Raw genomic sequence first — 19571 nt, 5'->3', positions numbered from 1 at the left:
TAACTGTTCATCTGTTGATGGACATTTGGGTTTTTTCTACTTTTTGACTGTGATGAATAATGCTGCTAAAAACATTCATATACAAGTTTTAGTGGGGGTCTATGTTTTCATTTTTCTTGGGAATGGAATTGTTAGATTATATGGTAATTCCATGTTTAACATTTTGAGGAACTGGATAACTCTTTTCCAAAGTGGTTGCACCATTTTAAAATCTGACCAATAATGTTCAAGGTTTCCAATTTCTCCATATACTCACTAACACTTGTTATTATCTGTCTTCTTTCTAGACATCCTAGAAGGTATGAAGTATTACCTCACTATGGTTTTCATTTATATTTCCCTAATGATCAATGATGTTGAGCATCTCCTGTGCTTATTGGCTGTTTGCATATCTTCTTTGACTTAATGTCTATCCCCGTCTTTTGCATATTTTTTAATTGGGTTACTTGTCTTTTCATTGTTGAGTTGTGCAAGTTCTTTATATATTCTGGATATAAGTCCTTTACCAGATACATATGATTTTCTCCCATTCTGTGGCCTGCTTTTTTATTTTCTTGATGCACAAGAGTGTTTATTTTGATGATATCCAATTTATCTATTTTTTTTTTACTGTTGTTATTGCTTGTGCTTTTTGTGTCATATACAAGAAACCATTGACTAATCCAAAGTCATGAAGATTTCTGCCTAGGAAAGTTCATAGCTTTAACTCTTTTATTTAGGTCTGTGGTTCATTTTCTGTTTATTTTTGTATATGATATAAGGTAGGGGTCCAATTTCAGGCTTTTGCATGTGGACATCCACTTGTCCCAGGAATACTTGTTGAAAAGACTATTCTCTACCATTGAATTTTCTTGGCACCCTTATCAAAAATCAATTGGGCATAAATATATGGACTTATTTATGGACTCTCAATTGTATTCCATTGATGAATATGTATATCCTTATGCCAGTACCACACTTGCTTGATTACACTATCTTTGTAGTAAGTTTTGAATAGGGAAATATGAGTCCTCCAAGTTTGTTCTTTTTCAAGATTGTTTTGGCTATTCTGGGTCCCTTGCCATTTCCATATGAATTTTAGGATCAACTTGTCAATTTTTGCAAAAAACTGCAGCTGAGATTTAGATAAAGGTTGCATTAAACCTGTAGTGCAATTTGGGGAATATTGTCATCTTAACCACATAAGTCTTCTACTCCATGAATATGAGAAGTCTTTCCATTTATTAGATCTTCTTTAATTTCTTTCAAAGATATTTTGTAGTTTTCAGTGTACAAGTCTTATACCTATATGTTAAATTTTAAAAATTGTATTATTTTTTGTTATCGTAAATGAAATTATTCTCTTAACTTCATTTTCTAATTGTTCATTGCTAATGAGAGCAATGTGCTTTTAGGAGAATATGACTGGTTAATTCTAGGACACTACAGCCATGTCAAAGACATTCTTCACAGCTCTATCATAGTTGTGTTACACTTGCAAGGAATTTTCTGTCTTTCTATCTCTGTTTCTCGCATAAAATACCTCCTGATTGTTAACTAATGAGAACATTTCCTTTAAAAAAGCTATAAATATAGTAGCAACTATCTATATTTTTCATTCAGGCAACACATGTATGCCAGGCACTGCTCTAGGTGCTTGAGACACATAAGTGCTTGAGATAGATATATCAGTGAACAAACCAGCAAAGATCCATGCTTCCTTGGAGCTCACCATTTTTATGTCCAGCACTGGTTCAGAGTTTGAAGTTGAAAGATAATTACTAAGGATCTTATTTTTCCTTGACAAAACTGCAACGTGATTAAGATAGTGAACAAAGTAGTGGACTGACATTTGCCATGGACATAATTGTTGCATGTACACACACACTGTTTATTTATTAACTCATTTAACTATATTTACTAAGGAGTAAGATCAAGGACCTATGCTAAGCACTGATTAAAACATGGCCCAGAGCTCAAATCGCTTGCATTTTAAAATGAGAGCTGTAGAGTCAAAGCAATGCTAACAGATGGTATAAGATAAGCCACAAATAAAATGTCGAATGATTTTGGAGATGAGAGATCACATCCAGCTATACTCATAGAAGTGGTGAAATTTAAATTGAGATTGTATGATTAAGATTTGGATAAGCGAGTATTATGAGGTGGAGCTGCATTATAAAAAGAAAATTATATGTGTGTGTGTATATATATATATATATATCTCCTTACTTGTGTAGTCTAATTATATGTATATATATGTATATATATATACTTGTGTAGTCTAATTATATGTATACATATGTATATATATATACTTGTATAGTCTAATTATATGTATATATGTATATAGACATGTATGTATATGTTTACATGTATATATGCATATGTGTGGTATATATGTATATATACTTGATAGTCTAATTGTATGTACATATATATATATATATATATATATATCTCCTTACTTATGTAGTCTAATTTAATCCTGTATGAAGAGGAGATGATGAAGGAGAAGAGTACGTGTAGGGAAAAGAAGAAGGAAAGAGGAAAGAAGAGGTTAAGTAAAGGGAAGTGATGGAGATGCATGAAAAAGGGGAGAAGAAGAGTGGGGAAGGGCTAGAAAGAGAAGGAGGCGACAACTAAAATTTTTTTAGTATATTCTACATGGAAGACACTGAACTGGACACTCTGTATAAATTCCTTCATTTTCTATTCATAAAAGTCCAAGAAAGAAGGTATTATTCTAATCTCCAGTTTATAGATAACTAAGGCCTAGATAAGTTAACACATAACTTACTCAAAGTCTTGTATTTAGTAAGTTAAAAAGGCAGAATTTATTCCCGAGTTTGCCTACTCAATTATATTTTCTTCAGGTAGAAAAATTACTGAAGGTTAGGGTTTAAAACAAGAAGGAAAATTATCTTCACGAAATCCTGGGCAATCCTTACCAATCATATTAAAGTCAGAAGCCAGTGAATGAGATCACAAAATAAGGCACTCATTTCCCATTCTTCTACTCCCAGCACCTAGTACAGTGCCAAACACATTGTAAAGGTATAGTTATATTTGAAAACCAGTGATACTTTGAAAAAAATATTAGGAAAAGGATAAAGATCATGGAGTAGCATCACAGAAACCAAGCAAGCCTCAAAAAAAAAAAAAAAAAAAGGTGATGAATTACATCTAATGCCACAGAGACGGCAAGAAAAATGAAGACTAACAAAAAACTGCTAAATTCAACAATTAAAAGGCCTTTTCATTCTCTTACTGGTGACATTATTCATTTGTTTTTGTTTTTCTTTAATCAATTTTACTGAAGGATAATTTACATGTAAAATTAGATCTAGTAAAAGGGTACATTTTGATGAATTTTGATAGTTGTATACCTTATAAACCACCATAATCAAGATACAAAATAGTTGCATCACTCCTCAAATATTCCTTACATAATGGTGTCTTTTAATGATAGTATTTCTTAGTTTTAACATAGTTCAATTTTGATGAAGAGAGTGTCTTTTCATGAACAGAATTTCTTAGTTTTAGTGTAGTCCAATGTATCAATTGTTCCTTTATAGTTAGTGGATCTTGTGTTCTGTTTAAGAAATGTTTCCATACTACTCAGTATGGATGTTCCTTAAAAAACTAAAAATAAAGCTACCATATGATCCTGCAATCCCATTCCTGGGCATATATCCAGAGAAAAACATAATTCAAAAAGATACATGCACCCCAATGTTCACTGCAGCACTATTTACAATAGCCAAGACATGGAATCCACCTAAATGTCCATCAGCACATAAATGGATAAAGAAGACATGGTACCTATATATTGATGCAATGGAATATTACTCAGCCATACAAAAGAAATAATGCCATTTGCAGCAACATGGATGGACCTAGAGATTATCATACTATGTGAAGTTAGAGAAAGACAAATATCATATGATATCGCTTATATGTAGAATCTTTTTTAAAAATGATACAAATGAGCTTATATACAAAACAGAAATAGACCCACAGACATAGAAAACAAACATTTGGTTACCAAAGGGGAAAGGGGGAGGAGGGATAAATTAGGAATTTGGGATTGACAAATACACACTACTATATATAAATAGATAACAACGATCTACTGTATAGCACAGGGAACTATACTCAATATTTTGTAATAACATATATATATATAACTGAATCACTTTGCTGTACACCTGAAACTAACACAACATTGTAAGTCAACTATACGTCAATTTAAAAAGAAAAAAGAAATCTTTCTATATCTCAACTTGATGAAGAAATCCATGCATATTATTTTTAGAAGCTTTACTGTTTTGATATTCACGATAATCTACCTGTAATCCAACTATATACATCGGCTGAAGAAACTGAATAAAAATAAAATGTGTACAGCTATTAAAATGACTAAACTTTTAATGTCAACTTGAATGTTCATCAGCAGATGAATAGATAAACCTGGTATACTCATAAAATGGAATATTACTCAGAAATAAAAAGGAATGAAATCTTCTTTTGAATGAATCTTAAAATAATTATGTTGTGACAGAGTCAGACACAAAAAGCACACCTGCTGTGTGATTCCATTTATATAAAATGGTTTAATGAAAACCATAGTAATAGAAAGCAGATTAGCAGTTGTTTGGGGATAGAGCAAGCAGGATGGAAAGAATTATAACAGCACACTATGAAGCTTTCTGGGGTGGTGAATATGTTTATTATCTTGATTGTGGTGACAGTTTCATTAATGTATTAATATGTTAAAACTCATAAAATTGGATACTGAAAACAACATGTGCAGTTCATAGTATATCAATTATGCCCTAATTAAGCTGTTAAAAATAATTAAATTGTGTATCTTCACACAACAGAACATTAAACAGAAATGAAAAATTTTAAACTACATCTCTATGTGGCAACACAGATAATTCTTAAAGCATTAAACAAAGAGGCCAAACAAGAAAAAATACAGAGAGTCTGAAGCTTATTGTGATAATCATTTCTTGATGTATATAATTCAAGTCATTACGCTGTACATTTTAAAATTATATGGTGCTGTATGTCAACTATATCTCAAAACTGGAAGAAAAAATAATTTTAAAAATTAAATTAATAAAATAAAATGGGAGAAAATACATAGAGTCTGATTCCATTTAATATGAAGTTCAAAAGCAAGCAAAACTAATCTATGGCATTAAGAGATACAACATTGGTAAATCTTGGGAAGAACAGAAGAGTTAGAAATCGGGAAGGAGCATGAAGAGAGCCTCTCAGGAGATGAAAATGTTCTATATAGCAGCATAAACAAAGTTTAAAGTTAGTTATTGATTGGGAGAAAATATCTGCAAGGTGTGTAAGTGACTATAAAGTTTTAGAATACAGAATAAAGAAATTTACATATATAAGAAAATTACGTCCCATGTTTGAAAATTGTCCAAAGCTATGAATAAGCAATTCACAGAATGGACAAAAAAATGGAAAGATATTTAACTTAATAATTTTAATTTATATTTCCCAGATTATTAATGAGGTTAAATATCTTTTCATATTTTTTTTCTTACTGCATCTTCAGCACCTAGGACAGTGCCTGGCTCATGGGAGCCACTCAATATATACTCCTTAAATGATTAAATACTCAATATTGGTAAACATGGGGAATACAAGTGGCCTTTTATTAAAGTGGTCTAAAACTTGATGCAATTACATTAGAGAATAATCTAATGAAGCTGGAAGGTGTGTGCATGCCATTTAACCCAGCTCATCCACTTCTAGTTATATACATCCTGGAGGTATTCTTTCTCATATGTTGAAGAATATTCACTGCAACATTGTCTTCAATGAATATTTGAGATAAAAACTCTTAATTTCCTTTAAAAAGGAATTGGTTAAATAATTATAAAATTTCATATTATGGAATACTATGCAATAATAAAAATGAATGAAATAAGGCCATATGCAACAACATGAATTATCATAAGTATAATAGTGAGAAAAAAAACTATTTACAAAAGAGTGTATCCAGCATGATATGATACCACTTGCATAACATGGAAACAGTACCACATACTGTTTAATGAAACACCTAAACGTTTTCTTTGTAATAAAGCATGTATGGGGAATTTATTTGCCAGGTCCAGGATAGTCATTACCTATTTTGGGGGTGGTAAGAAAAGATTGAAGAGAACACTTCTACTTCTACTGAGCTCTTCTACTGTACACATCATGGATGTTTCTGTTTGTTTAGATAAAAGATCTGAGTCAAATATGACAAAATATTAAAATTGGCTGAGGTTGCTTGGATAGTAAATACATGAATACTGTTTAAAATATCTCTGTATTTTCTGTATATTTGAAATACCTTACATTCAAGATAAAGAAATGGGGTGGGGGGAAGATACAAGAAAGAGATTTACCTTGTCCTCGAGCTAGGTGAGTCCAGTGTGTCTGTAACGTGGGGAGCAATGTCTGCTGAGGGATAGGAGCTTGCAAAGGAAGTGGGGCTAAATGAGTGTGGTAATATATGGCCTATAACCTCTGAGAATAAGGTAAGAATTGTGGTTAATAGTATATGAAACATCCTAAGTTATATAGATCAGCATATAAAATGCATATCCATGGCAGCAATGGAATTCATAAAAGGGTACAAGATCTGGAGAAAGGATTGGGATGCCATGTACCAACGAAAAAAAAGCCGAAATCTTTGGCTATTCGTAATTTCAACACATATCTACTGACAAGTTTTAAAAGTTTCCAAAATTGGGCTAACTCTGGTAGTGCTATCTTGAAGCTAAAAACTAATAAATCTTACTACTACCAGAGAGAGTACGTTGTCATTAGGACGAAAACTTAGGACCCTGTGTAGGGCCATACTGAATGCCAAGGACAGAGTCAGCATAAGTATCCAGTCTTTTCAAGTCCTTTCCTCCCCACACAAGGAAATCTGTGCTTCTGTAGCCAAATGAAGATTTAAGCTCGGGCTGGCCTTGGCTCTGCCCCCATCAAACTAGAGCTCACTGAACTGTTTGATTGTGAGTAGCTTCTTTGATTTTTAAACTGGTTAAATATGATGAAAAGCTGTGCACAAACTTGCAAATGAACCCCAGAAAGACAAAGGCCTTCGAAATGGACATTTCAAATGAGCTAAGTAGGCGGAGAAGTAATTGTTAATATTTCATGGGGACTTGGCTTTTCATGAATTCATCTCAGTGTCATCTTTCATACATATTACAGTGTCAGTTCATTAAAATTCTTGATGCAGTGCTGAACCTGGTCAGACTGAAATGGGGCTGACAAACCTCATGTCTGCTGCACAGATAACCAGACCTTATGAAGGTGAAATTAGTTTTCAGGAGCTGTACTGCTCACTTGATTGATTCCGTCTTAGAAGTCATATGACTTAATGTTTCCTGCTTGGGCTGCCTCTGTCATGCAAACATGACCTGATAACACATTGTCAGGAGCGCTCCAGAGAGCTAACAGCAATCTAACATCTTTCTACTGAGTGTGAAGTTCCATCTGAAATGTGCATATTTGATAAGCAGCTCGTCTTCTCTCTGTCCTTTTCATTTTCAGAAAGTTAATCTTCTCTGCTTTAGTGAGTGCAGTGGGGAGATGAGGTGGGCAGACATGCCGCAGGTGGCCCCAAACTCTGCTACGTGAGGGAAGCTCACCGTCTAGAGGCCATTCTGTCTGGACATCACTTCCAAGAAGCAACCAGACAAGAAGTGACAATGCAGGTCCACTGTTGTGTTCAGGAGGGACAGCGTTTTCAAGGACTCGGGGGGGAGAAAATGGAATCAGGGAGTTTCATTACTGAGTGTTATTTGACTTTGTTGTCAAAGATTCATTTAACCATCTCTTCACCATGGCAAAAATCTGTATTGTATATTCAGTCTAAAGTACACAATGTCTTCTTCTGAATCAGAGGTGGCTGACCTCATAGAATTTTAATGCTGGAATTCATATAGAGGCCCCCTTTCATATCCCATTTTACAGGTGAGCAAAGCTAAGCTCAGAGAGGCTTAGTGGTTCATCCAAAGTCACATAACTATATTAGTGGTAGATCCAGGGCTAAGACTCCGATCTCCAGATTCAGTTTAGTCCTCCTGGCACTCCACTGCACAGACCCTCACCCAGAAGTCTGACTTGGGCTTCAAAGAGATTCCAAGAAGGTCACATTTGGACCCACTGTAACAGCTTCTCATTCCTGATCTAGGCTTCATATTTTCTCACATAATAACATCACTTTATATTAAAGTTTACAAGTTACGAAGTGTGACCACAGACGTTATCTCATTGCCCTTCACAAAGAAAGTTTATGAGACAAAGCATTCAAGGCATTGCTCTCACTTCACTGGTAAAGAAACTAAGAGCAAGGAAAGTACCTGCATTGTCACTCCTTGGCTGGTTGCCTCTTGGAAGTGACATCCAGACATGGCTTCTAGACAGTGAGCTTCCCCACGTGCCAGAGTTTGGGGACACCCACAGGGTGTCTGCCCACCTCATTCCCCCACTGCACTCACTTGCTCAAGGCCAACCAGAAGGTAGTTGAAGGAATTGGATGGAGGTAACCAAAGAAGAGATAGACATAGGAATCCAAGAACCAGAGTATCCAACACTGAAGAGTGGCAACACTGAAGAGCTGCCAGTCTGCAGAGCAACCAGACCAGACAAAAGCAAGAGGAGCAGGAGCTCCAGAAAGAAGGCTCAAGAAAAACGATAAATCATCTGATATATCTGATCATCAATAAAAGAATACTTGTGGCCAACTGATCTAAAGGAGAATTTTGAAAAAAAGAAAAGGTACATAGAAGGCTAAGTAAATTTTGAAAAGAGAAACAATAATTATCCCCAGGAAAAATTCAGAAGGAAGCGTTGTTCTAGTAGACTATTTAGCTCGAATATAAACAATATTCAAAAGTCATAACAATTTGATCACTGACTTTTGATTAACCAAGAGATGTAATAATAGATACACTGAGAGGACAGTGGAGAGGTGAAGCTGTAGGAGAGAGGACTATAAGAGAGCCAAATTCTCATTTCCATAAAAAGAACTCAATAAACAATGTTTAAAGTTGATAAATCTGTTAGTTTTTGCTGCATAACAAACAACTACAAATGTTAGTGGCTGTAAACAAGAACCATTTTATTTGCTTAAGATTCTGGAGGGTAACAATTTAGGCTGCGCTTAGATGGGATGATTTATCTCTGCTCCATGTGTCAGCTAGGCTCATTCATGTGTTTGTGGTCAGCTGATAGTGGACGGCTTCATGCATGTACTTGGAAGTTCACTGGCTGTCACCTGGGTCAACGGAAGCAACTGGGCTAGCCGGGGCTTCTTTACATGGTGGTAGCCACAGGGCTCCCACGTGCAGCAATTAAAAAAACCCCAACTTCAAGCCTCTGCTTGTATCATGTTTGTTAATGACACACTGGCCAAAACAAGGCACATAGCCAGGTCCAGGTTCAAAGGGTAGAGAAATACATGATACCTCTTCAGGAAGAACCTATAAAATTACATTGAAAAATTGAGTATATTCAAAGGTGGGAAACTTTGTGGCCATTTTTGAAATCTACCACAATAGAAATGGACAGAATAGATATTTTATTTTAAATACAAACTGAAAAACTAGAATTAAGTGGTTATAGTGTACAAATCACAAATATATACCTACAGGACAACTGGAGACAGAATGGCTGCTTTAATATTACTTGAATGAATACATGTAGGTAGGATGAAATTTTCAATGTATCTGGAAAGTATACTGAAAAAAAGTATACTGTATACTGAAAAGTATCTGACAGAACTTCAAAAAGTCTCACATCTAAAACTACTTAGAAAATAAGATGATGTGCTCCAGAAATTGTGTTAGGTAACACAGAAAGTGGATCTAAAAATGAGAACTCCAGTGACAGATTCTATGGACTAAATGTGACCCTTAAAATTCATATGTTGAAACTCTAGTCCTCAATGTGATGGTATTTGGAAATGAAGCCTTTGGGAGGTAATTAGGTCATGAAGGTGGAGCCCTCATGATGGGATTAGTGGTCTTACAAGAGACAAGAAAGAGTTTGCTTTCTCTCTTTCTCTTTCTCTCTGCCATGTGAGAATACAAGGAGAAGGCTGTCCACAAACCAGGAAGAATGTGCTTACCAAAAACTGAATTGGCCAGCACCATAAGCTTGGACTTCTCAGCCTCTAGAACTTTGAGAAATAAGTGTTGTTGGCCAAGCCACACAGTCTATAGTGATTTGTTATAGCAGCCCAAGATGATTAAGACAATAGTTCAATTCAACTATTTTAGGAAATACGTGTTTTAAAAAAGCAGTATTTCTTAATCAGTATGTTATGTTACATGATTTAAACATGTATCTTAAATAAATTATGAATTAAATATCACCATTAGGAATTGAGTATAGTATATCTTTTTAAAAATATTTATTTATTTATTTATTTTGGCTGCATCAGGTCTTAGTTGCAGCATGCGGGATCTTCATTGCGCCATGTGGGATCTTTAGTTGAAGCATGCAGGATCTTTTAGTTGCGGCATACGGACTTTTAGTTGCAGCATGCAGACTCCTAGTTGTGGCATGTGGACTCTTAGTTGTGGCACGCATGCGGGATCTAGTTCCCTGACCAGGTATCGAACCCTGGCCCCCTGCATTGGGAGCGTGGAGTCTTTTTTTTTTTTTTTAAGATTTATTTATTATTAATTTATTTATTTTTGGCTGCATTAGGTCTTAGTTGCGGCACACGGCATCTTCACTGAGGCATGAGGGATCTTTCATTATTGTAGCTCGCAGGCTTCTCTCTAGCTGTGGCATGGGGGTTTTCTCTTCTCTAGTTGAAGTGCGTGAGCTCAGTAGTTGTGGCGCGTGGGCTTAGTTGCCCCACGGCATGTGGGATCCTAGTTCCCTGACCAAGGATCGAACCCGCGTCCCCTGCATTGTAAGGTGGATTCTTTACCACTGCACCACCAGGGAAGTCCCAGGGAGCGTGGAGTCTTACCCACTGGACCACCAGGGAAGTCCCTACTATATCTATGAAGTAATCAATCTGGCCAAAAACGTTTACTTTAGTCTTCTACTGAGAAAGTGATAATTGCCTTCTCTTTGGTGATATTTGGATATTCAGACACATTTTATACATATATAAAGAACTACACCAAATTACTAGTAATAGTTATGTCTCAGTAAGCAAACTGCCAAGAATTTTAGAAATCTTCTGTTGGAATCATCTAGTTTTCTAAAGTAAATATACATTGTGATTTTAACAGTGGTAACCATTGCTCACTGTACCAGCTCTAGGTCCTTAGTTCAAACCCCAAGTTCCCATACAAGAGAAGATTTTCCCCAATTTCCTCAGTCTCCAACATTACTAAGATCATCACCATCTCACCAGATGTTTCAGGTCACTTTTGGCCTGACAGTTTTCCCAAGGATGCTGCAGGGAGGCATTGGGGGTGGCTGAAAGGTGCTGAGTAATGATTAGTTATCATGAGTAATGATTACTAACTCCTAGGTGTCAGCCCTCGGAGTTCTTGGTGTAGATGGAAGGAAGAAAGTCCCACTCGTATAAGATCAGGCAATCTACTGACTCACGTCTGGTCCTGGCAAAGTGAAGTCCCATCTCACACAAAGACTGTTTGAGAGGTTAGTTATTCAGGGTCAAACAGTGCCCCTTGCAGAGATTCTTCAAACAAACCAGAGAAAAATTAAGTGTGGAGGTGATGAAACATTTCTGTATCCTGATTGTGGCAGTGGTTAAAATTCATAAAACCAGACACAAACACAAAAAGTCATTTTTCTACAGGATAATTTAAAAATAAAATTTAAACAACATATTTGTCATGGAAAAAATGAGTTCCACGTTCCTCCAGGATAGGAAAGGCTCACAGACTTTAAAATCAATACAAAAAGGAACTGCCTGACTTTCATTCTCTGGAAAGAATGTTTGCATTACATCCTAGATAAGGTGTCTTCTCTTTAGAATAGACCTAAATGCCACGAATTAAAAAATCATAAAACCACTGAATATCCACATCGAAAGAAATCAAACATCCTTATCTTGCCACCTATAAAATAATGTTAAATTTTCAATTCATTCCATTATTCCTGTTGGAAAATCTATTTCCTGAATTTTGTCCTGGTTTTGTACAACTCCGTTAGCATCCAACACTGTACCCAACGCCTAGCTCATTGTTTAGTACATAGTAAGCATGCCATAAATATTTGTTAAATTAATTAATAATTTCTATTTGCTCCCAAATTGGCATATTCTGATGAAGTCAACATAACACTGAAATTTCTCTTATAATCACCCAATAAACCATTTACCACTAGTGTTATCAGTGACCCCATAGAGCAAATGTAAGCAAAACAACTCCACAAATGTGTGCATTCAATAGCCTCTACCCACTCATCTCCACACATTTTGGGTAAGGGCTGGTGTCTGGCTCTGCTGCTCCAGCCTCTTGGAAGAGAGATAAAATGTTAGTGTGCCAAAGAGAGCACTGCAACACTAAGGGCTGTGTTTAAGAATTCTGAACATTTCATATTTTAAGTTGGACAAAGGAAGGGAAAAATACTACCTTGATTACCAAACACCTCTTTTTCTCTTGCTTTTTCTCTAGTGTCATCAGTTCACAAACACCAAATCTACTAATTTTATCTAGCATTACTCAGGATGCCTTGTTTTATCAAAGCACCACACATACTTCCAGAAAGGAAAACAAGAGAACCGCTTCTTCCATGTAGTCACATCTCAGAGGACAGAAACCTAAAATAAACACAACCTTTATAACCTAATCCTGAACTGCAAGAACTCTGAACTCTGACTATTATATTTCTTTGCCTTTCAGCTTAGGGAAAATCATGTTGCTGACTTCAGGTGAAGAGTGACGAACGAGTGGTCTTGGTTAATTCAGAAACTCATCAGCCTTTCCCAGGCAAACTGTTTCTTGCTTTTCCAGAACCAAGCCTAGGCTGCAGCCACTGGCAGAGAAGGTTTATCACAGGTAAGGCAATCAGTGGAATGGGGATGAAATCTCCAAACCGTTTTCCCATCTGTGACATCAATTCTGTTTGGGAGCAGAGGTGATAGGCCTGTGTGTTTGCCTGAGTGTTTGCTCTGCTTCACAGAGTACAGACATGCCCGGTGCATCACCCCGCCTATTCACCGCGCACTTTAAGCTTGCTGAGGTTCATGTCATAAATGCGACTATAAACCTGGCCATGTTTATTGTGTGTCCCAATTCCCTTCTCTTTTTAACAAGAGGAACTATCATTTATTGGTCCCTCTTTCCTAACACATCTGAGAAATTTCCTCCAGGTTTGAAGCATTCATTCATTTTCCTTTGAAATCCTCTAGATGCATTTTTCAGATCAGCCACTAGATGCCCAGACGCCAAAATAAAACTCTAGCAGCTTTTCCGAGGAAAACAATGGTTGTGTAATTTAACAAAGATAGTTTTTTTCAACCATGTTATCCAGTGGCCTGGGCAAGGTTTTCATGTACTTAAGGAGTTTTTTGTTTGTGTGTGTGTGTTTTAATGTACTGAGCAATGTTATTATATATATATTAAGAGGAGAAAGTTCTCAAACCAAGAATTATTAGAAATAAAAAAATCCCGGAAGCTGCCAGTACTTCTCTGACAATATAGAGCTAGAAAAAACTGCCATAGAACCCAGCGCCCAAGCTTCAAACTTCATGACCCTCATGAAACATTTTTCACCAGCCACACTCCCTGGCTTACTTGTAGCAGCACCTAGAACAACAGGGTCTGAACTCTACAGAAATCGAAGTGGTGAGCTGGGACCTTGAAGTATCCCCGACACAGGTAGTTAATATGATTTCGTTGTCAGTGTCCTTTTTACTGGAACTATCTGCTTCTGTTCTTTTGAAGGATAAATGAGTTCCACTCTGGCTAGATTTTATATGGGACATCATCAATATACAGAGCATCCAGACATCAGTGATGCGCTGCAAAGATCCTCAAAATCACAGCCTAGGAAATGCTAGTGAAGGAGCAGAGTCAGATTTGCCTGCATGCATCAGAGTGACTTGGAAAGAGAGTGCGTGAGCATGGCAAAGGTTTTCAAATATGTAAAGGGTCATAACATTAAAACCCAAAACTGTAGCCCTGGAAGAAAACTTTGAGAGCACTGCCACCAAGACAGAGGATACTATTCTCAATCCATATGGCCCCTTTCCTCATTGATGGACACAAGCCCTTCTTTACCTACATGATTTTCAGCAAAGCTTTTTTTTTAAAAGAAAAAATTGCTTTTCATTTAAAAAGTTTATTTTTTCCAGCTTTATTGAGATATAATTGACATAAAACATTGTGTAAGTTTAAGGTGTACAATTTGGCGTATGTATATATTACAAAATGATTACTACGGTAAAAGTTAGTTAACAGATCCATCACCACAGATAGTTATGACCCTGTGTGTGTGTTGAGAACTTTTAAAATCTACTCTTTTAAGCAACAAGGATTTACTGTAGAGCATAGGGAATTATACCTATTATCTTGTAATTACCTATAACGGAATATAATCTGCAAAAACACTGAATCATTATGCTGTACACCTGAAACTAAAACTACATTGTAAATCAACTATACTTCCATTAAAAAAAAAGGAAAAAGAAAACAAATTTTAAACAAAAAAACTACTCTTTTAGCAACTTCTAAATATACATTACAGTATTGTTAACTATAATTACCATGCTGTACATTACATCCCCAGAACTTATTCATCTTTTTTCCCAATTTTATTGAGATATAATTGACATATAACATTGTATAAGTTTAAGGTGCACAACATAATGATTTTATGTATGTATATATTATGGAATGATTAGTACAATATGTTTAGTTAACATTCATCACTTCACATAGTTACTCAACAAAGCCCTAATGATCATTCAAAACAATGGAAGAAAATGTTGCGCAGATAAAAGAAGAATCACCCAGTTTGCCTCATGCCCATCGTGGCTAAAATGAACCATCTGAATAAGATGATTTCCTGCCTCATTCCTAGTCTGCTTCCACGTGGCCGGAGCGCCTCACTTTTTGCAGTAGGGAAGTCTCTTATTGCCTCCACACTTTGGGGTCCAGGCCAAATTTCCTCCTTGGTCTTAGGGAAAGGAGGAAGCTGTTTAACTCCTTCACGCTAAGATTTGCCCCTGCAAGACTTCCTTTCTGGCTCCAGAGATCTTGGGGTGACGGTCAGGGAGCAGCCATTCCTTCTGCAGGTAGCCTATACCTCACCCTAGGTTCTGACCTAGCTATATGGCTATAAGCAATCAAAAAAAATGAGTTGAGATATTTAGATTTTTTTCACTGTCACCTTTGCAAGAAAGAACTTTCTAACAGTGAAAGCTGAGCACCAGGAAAATGTGTGCATTTCAAAGTAGTGAGTGCCCCATCACTGAAACGGTTTATGATGAGGTAGTGTAGCCCCTGCCCAAGCTGTTGAGGAAATGGTTCCTGAATTGGGGGAATGATTAGCCCCAAAGACCTCATTTAATATTTCCCTTCCAATTCTACGTTTCTATCATTTTTGCAGACCACATTCCGAAAAGTGAAAAGGACAGGTCCAGCATTTGGAAGCCATACAGAGTAATGATATAACAAAAAAGAGATTCCCGCCCCACCCCCCCCCGCAAGATGGCAAGTGATTGTATGAGGTTACTGAGGTTAGCTGTTTCCCTAACAGGGCTCAGTGTAAGCCTGAAAAACATTTGCTTTAAAAAACATCTGGGGAGGACTTCCCTGGTGGCATAGTGGTGAAGAATCCACCTGCCAATGCAGGGGACACAGGTTCAAGCCCTGCTCTGGGAAGATCCCACATGCTGCAGAGCAACTAAGCCCGTGAGCCACAACTACTGAGCCTGCGCTCTAGAGCCCGCGAGTCACAACTACTGAGCCCACATGATGCAACTACTGAAGCCCATGCGCCTAGAGCCCGTACTCCGCAACAAAGAGAAGCCACCACAATGAGAAGCCTGCGCACCACAACGAAGAATAGCCCCCACTCGCCGCAACTAGAGAAAGCCCACACGCAGCAACGATGACCCAACACAGCCATAAATAAATAAATAGATAGATAAATAAATAAATAAATTTATTTTTTAAAAAAATCTGGGGAGAATGACACCACATTTTCTTTAGTAATAGTTCTTACACAGAGCAATGCTTCCTGTCAAATATTGACACGTAAGTCATTTAGAATCACTTATTTTAAGAAGTAAGTAAATCTGTATATATATACCACATCTTCTTTATCCATTCCCCTGTTGATGGACATTTAGGTTGCTTCCATGTCCTGGCTATTGTAAATAGTGCTGCAATGAACACTGGGGTGCATATGGTATATATATATACAATGGAATATTACTCAGCCATAAAAAGGAACAAAATTGGGTCATTTGTAGAAATGCGGATGGACCTAGAGACTGTCATACAGCGTGAAGTAAGTCAGAAAGAGAAAAGCAAATATCGTATATTAACGCATATATGTGAAATCTGAAAAAAATAGGTACAGACGATCTTATTTACAAAGAAGAAATAGAGACACAGATGTAGAGGACAAATGTATGGATACCAAGGGGGTGGGTGGGATGAACTGGGAGATTGGGATTGACATACATACACTATTGATACTATGTATAAAATAGATAACTAATGAGAACCTACTATATAGCACAGGGAACTCTACTCAGTGCTCCGTGGTGACCTAAAAGGGGAGAAAATCCAAAAAAGAGGGGATATATGTGTACGTATAGTCGATTCACTTTGCTGTACAGTAGAAACTAACACAATATTGTAAAGCAACTATACTCCAATAAAAATTAAAAAAAACAAAAAGTAAGTAAATCTGACTGGGAAAGGGAAACTTAAGTCAGGTTTCTTGCTGGCAAATGCTAAAGCAGGCGCCTTACAATGCTGATCCTATTATTCAAATATTCTGCATCTTCTAGAAATGCGATCCCTATATTCCCACACCACATCAAGGAGGAGCTCCTGCCTGGTCAGCCATGGCAAAGGACTGTGTGGAGTTCCCTGTCACGTTGCAGAGGCAGAAGGTGGCCAAAAAGACAAGCCACTTGCACAGATTCCTCCCTAGAGCAAGAGACCTACACAGACTGCTTCTATTATTTACTCGGTATTATATGTCAAGTAATTGGAAGACCTTTTACATTCAAAGGGACTATGGAGAGTTGTCCATTTACCAACATATGGTGTTACATGTGTCAAAATTGAAGGCCATGGAAAAGCCAGCTTCCCTGAGTGACATCCATCCAGAGCAGGACCAAGGTCTGGGAGTGAAGCCATGGTCACTCCAAGATTCATTCATGCCAAAACTGACTACAAATTCCTCTCTATCAGATAGCTAGTGGTTTTTTACAGCAGAAAATTTCAGCCATAAAACTTGCCTCCTCCTTCCTTCCCTATGAGAGTCTTACAAAATGCTTTATGGTCTGTGTATATGATTTAACCTCAGCTCAAGTAAAATTCATCGTTAATTTCTTCCCAAAAGGTATACTGGGTGGGTCTTGCCAACTTGATGTTATCATTTCTCCAAAAACATATTTTGTGACAATCGTGCACTGACTGACATGGAGGAAGCCTCAGTGAAAATGCTGCCAGGGATAGCAGGCTCCCAGGCAGTGTGTTCATTCATTTACTCATTCCTTCATGCATTTGACACTGACTTACCAAACACTGACTATGTGTGGGGCAAGGTGTTCGGTATAAGTCTGAGCGAGATCCACAGTCCCTACTCAGCATAGGACTTCGTGTAAACTCAGTATGGCAAGTGGCACAACGGAGTGAGGCACAGAGCATGATGGGAACAGGGAGTATGTGCAGAGAGAAAGACCCTATCTCAGCCCGAGGAAGAACCGTAGTTTTCAGCCTGCCCGATGAGCAGGGAGCTGGAGAGTTAGAGGGGCAAAGCCATGGAGACGTGAGAATGCCAGTCATTTGGTTTACGGAGAGAATGGGGGTGAAGAGGCAGGTGGCAGTCAATATAAACCGTTTGCATGACTTTGTCCTCAAGTTCTGATGAATCGCTGCAGAATTTTAAGAAAGGGGGGTGGGTAGCATGGTTAGATTCGTGTTCTAGAAAGATGATCCCATGGCAGCAAGACTAATGCACCATAATGGGAAATGAGAAGATCAAAGAAAAGGAAAACTTCTAGAAGGTCCCAATAAGGAAAGTTCTAAGGCAGTGGTAGTGAAGATGAAAAGAAGACTGATTGAGAAGGCAGATTTGTCTGTTTTAGTTGACCAATTAGATGTGGGCGTTCAGTAAGGAGGAGGAATCTAGGCTTATTTATGGGTATCTGGCTTGGTCCACGACTGAGGCCCTCATACCTAGATACACATTAGAATTAATTGAGGAGCATTTTTAAATACCCAGCCTGGGCCCTCCTCCCCCAGGGTTCTTATTAAACAGGTCTGGGATGGGGCTCAGGAAACAGTATTCTTTAAAAACTCCCTGGGTGACTCTAATGTGTAGCCAGGTCTAAGGACTTGAGATCTAGGGGATAAATGTGACACCAAGAGACAGAAAACACAGGAAGATGGAGGAGGGTGGCCATCATTGCACAGAGGGCAAAGGAGGACAATCTGGATTTCTCTCTGCCTGGTCCTGCTGAGGTTGAGAAGGCGGTCAATTTTGGGTCAGTACAGATTTCATTGTCTATGCTACTGTGTCAACATTTGCCAAAACATTTGTTAAAACTTGTGCTCTGATCTTGGGTTTCAAATGTACAGCTAGCTCCTTTTAGCGCTAGAAATAGGACTCTGATATAAGAAGAGAAAATAACTACAGGGAAACTTTTCTGCAGGAAAAGTGCATAAAAAAGGGTCAAGGATAAAACAGCAGGAACTTACATCTGAATCCAAAATGATGTGCTATATGTTTTTTCTGGGGTAAAGCTTCCCAACCCCTGAATCCTTCCTTTGGCTAAACTCTTGAGCGAGGGAACTGTTGCTGTAGTGAAATCATTCTGGATGCCCAGGAGCACTGAAGGGATTAATGAATAGTTGCGTAGCTAGCCTGTCCCAGAATCCAATGAATAATCAATGGTACTTCAGGCTCCTTAGGTAATTGAATTGCAAACCTGGTAATAAGGAGACTTGTATCCATAGTAGAATTACACTTTATTTCCTAATGTAGATATTGATGAAAGACCACTGTTCATATGGATTATTTACCTTCTATCTCTATTAAAAATCGAGCACAGTAAATTGTCCGTTTGCTAATATATTTTTCCTACCTATACCTTGTGCAGAATGAAGTACAACTTACAGCTACACAAGCCCATCACCTCCACCTCCCAACTACAGGAAACAAGTACAAAAGTTACTCTAATCCATTTACTTTCAGAATTGAGGTGAGGAACATATATGTGATAGCTGGTGTAATACAGGCTTTAGGGATCTAAAAAATTATTTGTTTTAGAACTCTAAAACTGTACAGTGGTTTCAGAGAGATTTAGCATTGCTCCTGGAGGAAAAATTATGTGTTCTTTATGTGAATTCCCCATATAAAAATAAGCATGA

This window comes from Eubalaena glacialis, chromosome 9, assembly GCF_028564815.1.
Source record: "Eubalaena glacialis isolate mEubGla1 chromosome 9, mEubGla1.1.hap2.+ XY, whole genome shotgun sequence".
In the NCBI taxonomy this organism is placed as follows: domain Eukaryota; kingdom Metazoa; phylum Chordata; class Mammalia; order Artiodactyla; family Balaenidae; genus Eubalaena; species Eubalaena glacialis.
The sequence above is the reverse complement of the archived record's forward strand: the minus strand, read 5'-3'. Positions refer to the sequence as shown.